We start from the raw sequence: 8,792 nt of genomic DNA on the forward strand, positions 1-8,792 counted from the left end.
TAATAGATGAATGAGATACTTTTATTATTTTGGCTTAATAATTAGGAAAAGTCTACTATGCCGCCCAAATATTACCGTTCGGTGTTTTTTTTTTTTTACCGAATGATGAAAAAAGTAATTTTAAATGTATTGATGTATTTTTTTTATTTTTTAAAAATATTTAAATACATTAAAAAAATGTGAATAGAAAAAAAAAAAAAAAAAACTAGTCCCGAGTAGCACCGCTCTAATAATTATGGGTAAAATGATTAGAAATTATTCATTGATCATTTATACCTTTGAAGGTCTACACTAATGGTATTGTAGAGTTGTACCTAATACAGTTGAGTATCATGAAAAATTATATAAGAAATATGCAAGTCAGACCAGCGGATAATAGGGTCGATTAGAGAATGATCCAATTAATAATCGAATTAATCGGGTTCATGTTAGATTAGGTCGAGTCAAATTAAGCTCAACTTTAACCCTATTATTTCCTGTCGTGTCCATGTCAAATTCATATATTGTGTCAAAAATTACCAAACCTAGATTTTATCAAATGGGTTTATTTTTTATGAATTCAGCATTTACATCCTTCTGAAAAAGATCAATATATAGTTCACAAACTCTGAAAAGGACTGTGATAAGGTTATCCATAGGAAAGTTGCGGTCGAGTTGAATCTCTCCTTTCTTTTTTTAACAAATAATTAAATTTACTATTTTTCTTCCGTTTCAAATAATATCAGATCAAAGTTCATGAGTTAAAACTCTAACTCTACATTTTATCAAATCTAATCAAATATTCTACTTATTAGACCACTTATCCCAGCCTAAGACAAAAAATTAAAATGAGCCTTTTTTATAACACAATAAAAACATATTATTATAATATAACAAAAATATAAACGACTATTAGTAGTTCTACAACCACTAAAAGATTCTAAAAAAATAAATTTATAAATTGATGTGCATGGTACATTAGATATGAGAAGTTCTATAGCCATTAAGAGATCTCACAAAAATAAATTCACAAACCGACATGTTTGATGTAGTTTTTAGATTGTAAAGTCACTTTTATATTTAAAAATTTCTATATTAAACATAAATGTTTAATTTATATTTAGGCCCTGTTTGGATTCACAACTCATCTTAACTCATCTCACTACTATTTACTACTATTTATCAACTTTAACTCACAAATCTTACTACTATTCACAACCCATCTCACTACTATTCACAACTCATCTCAACTTTAATATAAAAATTACTCATCTAGCTTCTAAATATGTAAAATTATTTTGATTAAATATTTTGTAATAAGCGTTTATTAATATATTTTTCTTTTTAGATGCAATGGCTCAGTATACGATTTTACTAATTTTAGTTTTTAAAAATTTATTTATACAAAATCAATCGTTACACATAGTGTCGACAATATTTTCCAAGCATTGTAGGTATTTGAAAAATAATCTATGTTTTACTCTAATAAATTATAATACAATACTTTTAATTTTGAGAAAAAAAAATCTAGAGCATGGACAAAGTAGTCTTCAAAACTTCATGTTTAATGTAATATTCTTTTCAAAACCATTATCCCTTCAATGTAAATTGTTCGAACCTATTTCTTTGTCACTTTTCTTTCATGCACTTTTCATTGGATTTTATTTATATTTCTTCTTTGAGTCTTCGTCTATCTATCACTTTCACTTTTTTTTGCCACTTTTGGTTTGCTTAGAAGATTTTTCATGTTCCCGCTACCGTCAAAAGACTCAAAACTAATCTAACACGTTTACTTTTGGTTATGTTTGTCAACTCTGGTTGCCTTCTTGGCTTTGTTTCCCTTTAAAATAATTTTATTTTATTTTGTTTTTCAAATTAGAAGCATCTATCTTTTTTTTTTTTTTTTTTTTTTTTTTTTGAGGCTTATATGGGGTGGGACATTAGAAAATGGCCTAGGTAGCCTTATACATTTCATCGCGTCACAATATATTTTTCTGTTTATCTTAACATTTCTCCCGTTTGGTTACGCAGTTCAAATGAAATAAAATGAGATATTTTAAATAGTAGTAAAATTTTTAAATGAAGATAAGATAAAATAATTTGTAAAAAAAATGTGTTTGGATAGTGAAATGAGATGCAATAATTTTTAATTTTTAAGATTTGAAAAAGGTGTGGGTCACACTGATGATTAGAGAGCCGAAAAATATACTGTTCACTGTCAGTATTAACTGTTTATTTAAATAGATGTTTTTAAAATTTAGAGATGAAATATAGTGTGTTTAGATAAGAAAAACTACTATACGGTTGTGTAACCAAACCGGGCCTAAATCTTAACAAAGAAATAAATTATACACATTTCATGGTGAAAGTTAAGTGATCATTATAATACTTAAAAGATTTTTTTTTTCTTTGAAACAAATTCCTTATACTTATTCATCTCTAACATAATTACATAGTTTTTCTGATTGAATATATGGTTTCAACCAGTTTGGACTATCCTCTATCCATACAATCTCCTCTTCACATTGAAGTGCAAACTTAGCTAGTTTATGTGCAACAATATTACATTCTCTAGGACTGAATTGCAGTTTCCATCTCTAACTGTCTCTACATTTCAGTTTTATGTCTTCAATTACTTGTCCATACCAAGCACAATTCTCCGCACTAGATTGTACTTCATTTATAATCTTCATTTCATCTCCCTCCAAAACAGCTGCCTGAATGCCAATTTCCTTACTAAACTTGATAGCTCACCATAGAGCATTAGCTTCTGCCAACACAACAGATGTGATATTTTTCAATGGCATACACATAGAAGCTATGACTTCCCCTTCACAGTCCCTAACTACTATACCAGCTCCCATCTTTAGTGTAGACTCCTCGAAACCAGCATTACAATTTACTTTATATGTTAACTAAGGCGGAGGTCTCCATTTTACGTTTCTGTTTACTGGTCTAGAAGCAGAGAATTCAATCATGTTGGTACCCTTCGCCAAAATATACTCCTCCTGGTCTGTCTTAGCAGCTTTTATCACCTCAGCTGGACTTTGAAAAGTGTTCTAAAAAACCCATCTATTACTTCTTTGCCACAACTTTATGAAAATAAAAGCTATGCATTCTAAGTCAGTCTTGTGTAATTTCTGGTATAACTCAGCCCATGTAACAATAAACTCTTTATCTCTGCAATTACTTTTCTGCACTTTACTTATTGTCTCAGTCCACACATTAGAACTTACTACACAACTCCACAGCACATGCCCACTAGTTTCCTCTAACTGCTCACATATTGGACAAACCTCTGATTCTATTATTTTTCTTCTAAGCAAATTAATACTTAAAAGATGATATTGTAAATATAAATATATATAATTTGAAGGAAAAAATGTTTTTCTTGCATTTTTAATGTGAAGTTTGGTAAGTGAAGATAAATTCGAGAGGGTGTCCCTATTGGACAGGTGATTGCTCAGTCTTCTTGAAAAAAAAAAAGTTTGGTAAGTGAAGATACGATACAAGGAAAAAGCTACTTTGACAGAGAGTTGGGTCCCAACATTTTTTTTTTACTAGTGATTAAAGAAGTATTTTTTTTAATGATGTTATATTTTAAAAACAAAAAAGTATTTAAGGGTATTAAAAAGTGAATAAAAAAAAAAAAGTACTCTTATCGGGCCCCATTGGGGCTACACCCTCGGTGGGTGCAGCACTTCTCTATGATATAATTGGCCGGTGGGTGAAGGTCATGGTTGGGTAAGGTCGGTAATGGGCACGCCTAATTGCTAGCCAATGTGAACATATCGTTTTCAATATTTCTGTCATTATCATTATGGGAGAAGTTTACTGTTTATTTGTAGCTTTGGTAGTGGAAAGTAGATTGCGAAAAGTAGCAAAAAGAAGTTTAATGGCCCCGACTTCAAAGATTTTGGATAGATATCTTGTGGCTATGCAATTGAGTTACATTGACGTCGTGTTCCAAGTTTTCGATGCACTATTACTGATGAGCTTAGAGAGAAAAAATACGTGTCGTAATACTATTGACACTTGGGGACACCAAGGCTGCATTTGAATATAGAAATAATTTCATCTTATTTTATCTTATTTTATTCTTACAACTTTCTCATATTATTATAACTTCATATTTCTATACAAAATATAATAAATAACTCAATATTTCTCAAATTTTAAAATAATAATAATATTAAAAAAATAATATTTTAATAATATTTTATTTATCTCATTTAAAACTATATCATCTCATCTTATCTCACTATCTAAACGATACGTAAATTGCATGTACACATTCGTCAAAGGACGAGCAACCCGGCTGTGCGTCCTTTCATCTCCAATTTTTGTCTTTGATACTTGGACCCATAGTAGCGTCTTGGCCTACAGTGCTACCTTGGGTTGAGATTTAGTATTAAGATTGGATCTATTATTATCTTGATCATATTTGATAGATCTATATCCACAAATCTGTGCGGTTTTAGATGGCTTTTGTAATTTGTTTCTGGTTTGTCGGATTGTTGGTTGTTTTTTAAATTGCAGACTCTGGACGGTGGATATGGACCTGGACGGCACATTGCAAAATAGCCACCCCGCCTAGGTGGGGGCAGGGTGCCTGGCTATCCGTCCGCATTGAGCAACGATGCCCTCCTACATATCCTAGTCTATTATCTTCTTAAGATTACAGCACTTTTTAGTGCTATGACTTCCGATTCTGTGGTAAGCCCAATAATACCATTGCCCTTTCTCTCTCTTGCTTCCTCGCCTCCATGCACGTTCATACTCGAGTGCGCTAGTCGGAAACTTGGGTGGATTGCACATGAGCCTATTTACCGCTTCCAGTTATTACGACCACCTCTTTCTCGTTTCCTCTCTTCCTTTGCTTGCCCTTAATTGCCTTTGCCCGCCTCCTTCGCCTTTTTATCCGCATTGTCCATTTTTGTTTTTCATGAAATTGTTAGTGCTCTTAGTGTATCTTTTGGATTGACAAAGTCGTCGGCCTTGTCCATAAATTCTTGCAAAGTCGTTAGTGTCTTCCTCACCAACTCCGCCATGAAGGGGCTTCGAGGTCTAGAGTGTTGCCAGCGTTATTTTCTCATTCTAATCATCTGCTTTTAGGAGCTCTTTATTGAATTGGGTAAAGTACCCCTTTAGGCTTTCGTCCTCTCGTTGCTTCACTGTAAGGAGGCAGGTGACCGGCCATCTCCTCCTTCTACTCCCCATGAATTGCATGATGAATTGCTTACAAAACTTCCCAAAACTGAGGATCGAGCTTGCCCATGTATATTTTTGAACCACACTCTCACCACGCCTTTGAGGGTTAACGGGAAATCTCTACATGCAATCTCCATTGGGAAGCTGTGTAAAGTCATATGGGCTTTGAAGGTTTTAAGATGCTCTACCAAGTGCTTGGACCCATCATAAAGATCGATTTGTGGGACTTTGAGCTTCAGCGGGAGGGGTACCGCCATTATCTCCCGGCTATGGGTAGGTATGTGCTATTGAGCAAGTTGTTAACCGATGACGACACTCTCACTCATTTTGCCATCTCCTCATATTAGTCCATAAGGTCCGATAACACTACAGAAAATAACGCTGTTAGTCCGAGGCTTCGTATTAGTCCATAAGGTCCCACAAGCTGTTATGGGTCTCGAAATGGGTCTCCCTCATTTCGCCATTATCACCCTCTACAAGGCCTCTATCTCCAACGTTATTTTTTGCAAACTTTATTACATCTTTGTGAACCTCCTATCCATATCGTTGTTCATCTGTCCCTCCATCGTAGTCGCTTCCAGGTCACGAATTGTGTGAGAATGTGTGGTAACAGACATTTGAATCTTACCTCACTACGAATTTCCCACAAAAGACACCAAACTATTGATGCAGTTTCCAACGATGCCCTTCATGTACTCTACCAACCTAAAACCAGAAGATAATTCTTAGGGAACCCAGTGGAGGATGCTTTTGATGGTTAAGTTAAAGAGGGAGCTACTTCTCTCAACAATTGATTTAGAATCTGTTTAGAACATACATAGTACATAGGGTATTTACAGGGGTTGAGGTGTTGTACTATGGTATTATCCCTTCAGGGACACAATTCTTGTTGCCATGTTAGGAATGTTACCTTCTGAACTCGATTCTGTTGTTGATAGTGCTCTTCTGGCGCATGTATCTCGTTTGGGCTTATTCTATGGATTCTAATCTTACAAAGATACAATTGATTAATATTCGCAATTGTGAACATGATGTCCTTCTGAGCTTTATCTTTGGGTCCATACAGTGTGTTTTGTGTAACTTTATCCTCTGCTCACCCTTGGTCATGTGAGCTCCTCATGACTTCACCATTCTTCACCATCTAGCTCGCCAACAACATATATATTTGCACCCAAAATGCTAATTCGAAATTAAATACATATTATTTATCTTGACATGAATTAAAATTGGATAAAGAATTGTTACATACACCTATTCACTTTCCCCTATATGTTATTTAGGGCCAATAATTTCAAATTGGAATGGGACATACACCTATGCCCTGTGCATTACCACGATCTCGTTTGGCTTTAGAAGTTGCTAGAAAATAATGTAGGAAGAAATAATTATTAGAATTACTATTTGGTAGTAAATATTGTGGCACTTTGTTTCTCAGTAAAGGACCTGGTGAGGATACGTGGTATTAAGGGTGCCAACCAGTCGGCAACACCTAGAGTTCTAATTGAAAATAGGCATGCAATGGTCAAATGGAAGTGCACGTGTAAGTAAAAAGGCTTCAAAATCGCAGCGGATTAAGTAAAGGCTCAGTTAGAGACTAAAATACTATTTGTACTAGAGGTCTAACCATAAATAGGTTCATTCATTAATTTCACAAATATCCATAGGTTACTTCATTTCCCATACAACGTAATACATTACCATCCATTTCATTTCCTACGTCCAGGTACGACAAGCCATACATGATTTGTCGCCTCGCTAAATGATACATTTCTAAAATGTTACAAAGACCATTAACGGATTCAGGCCTCTATTGCTATTCATCAGGCGGGTTGGGTATTTCTTCCTTGGGTACCTCTCCTGGGACTAACTCTGCATTAAAGTCTACAGTTTCGATAAACGAAACTATAGGTAGGTTAAACAACTATTACAAGACCGCTAATGAGAGACAATGCACGTGAAGATGTAATGCACAGTTTCATGTAAAAACATGTGAACACCTGTATTTGTGTGTGGCGAGGAGTCAACCTCTAAGAAAAATACATGCATCCGTAGTCACGACGTGGAATCACCCTATGAGTAAAACATAAGTATATAAGCATGACGAGGTATCACCCTTTAAGGAATTACCCTATGTGCAAAACACAAGTATATGTATCACCGAGGTGAGGAATCACCCTATTCTTGAGTATGTAAAATTCATCATATCACATCGTATAAATTCTCATTACATAAAATGTCAAGCAAAGGAAATCACTTCACCATCTGGCTTGGGGAATCACTCCCATTCGACCAGCATGCAAGCAGATTTGCTCGTTTCAAATCATCAATAATGCCAAGTAGGAAAAATCATTTCATCGTCTAGCTCGAGGAATCACTCCCACCTGACCAACTTGTAAGCTGATTCGTCTGTTTCAAATTATCCAATACATACACCAAAGTATACATGTTGCATCGATGACACATTCTACCTGGCTAACCAACTCGAAGACACCACACATGATACATCCGGAGAATCTCCCGACCCATCTATTTAAGTGAGGCCAATACGAAAGCATTCCACCCCGATCATCATGAGGACACACTTTATCTATATGAAACTCGTGGTAACGTGTCGTAGGAATGGCCCAGGTAAACCACAACCTATCCATGATGATTAACACAAGGTAAGACTCATACACACAAAATCACCACATCACCAATCTGAACCATTCAAACGTCAAGATCGTAATGCAAAAATATTATTAAACATATTGAAGGAAAATATTCTTGGTTTGGTTACAAGATGAGATGAGACTTATCTCATATAATTATTACAAATTTTTAGATTTCCACACAAAATATAATAAAAAATTCAACTTTTTCAAATCCAAAAACAAAAATTGTATTAAAAAATATATTTTAATAATATTTTATTCAACTTTCAACTTTTATCTCATCTTTTATCATATGTGTAATTAAACAAAGCCTTATTAATTCATGAGTATAAAGGGGAAAGATACAAAATATGCAATGCTAGAACTCACAACATACCCACTACATTTACCCCAAATTTTCCAGTACTATCTTAGAAACTAACCAAACTCACAGTATTAGAAACACCATGGCAACCCTGGCACTGCTCCCTCTGAAGCTACTCGTTCTCCTCGAAGACTCTAACTCCAAAGAGACTCGATCACTTACTATTTTAAAAGTGAGATTTTGACTTTCACTTTAAGCCATTTATAGGGTGGGATCATCAGGTATCCTTCTAACTATTGATGTGCCCTAATAGGACCCCTTTAATCTCAATCGTCCATCTAGAGGATGACAAAGACAGACTGATGGGACAAGGCACGCATGTTCCTGTGGCTTGTCTTTAGTCCAGTTCATAGTACCTCCTCGAATGTGGATCTCCCACATGGCATTGGACCATACCTCTGGGTTCAGACGATATGATCTGCAGGATGTGTCATTTCTTTTGCAGATCTACTCCAGATGTGACCTTTTAGGTAGTGTATGGGCCTTTGCTTAAGGAACTGCTACCTTCTGAACATTTTTGTGTTATCTGAGAAAGCTATCTTGTATGTATTGGTATTGTCCTTGACTATTGCTCACCTTAGGCT

This window comes from Juglans microcarpa x Juglans regia, chromosome 3D (assembly GCF_004785595.1).
Source record: "Juglans microcarpa x Juglans regia isolate MS1-56 chromosome 3D, Jm3101_v1.0, whole genome shotgun sequence".
In the NCBI taxonomy this organism is placed as follows: Eukaryota; Viridiplantae; Streptophyta; class Magnoliopsida; order Fagales; family Juglandaceae; genus Juglans; species Juglans microcarpa x Juglans regia.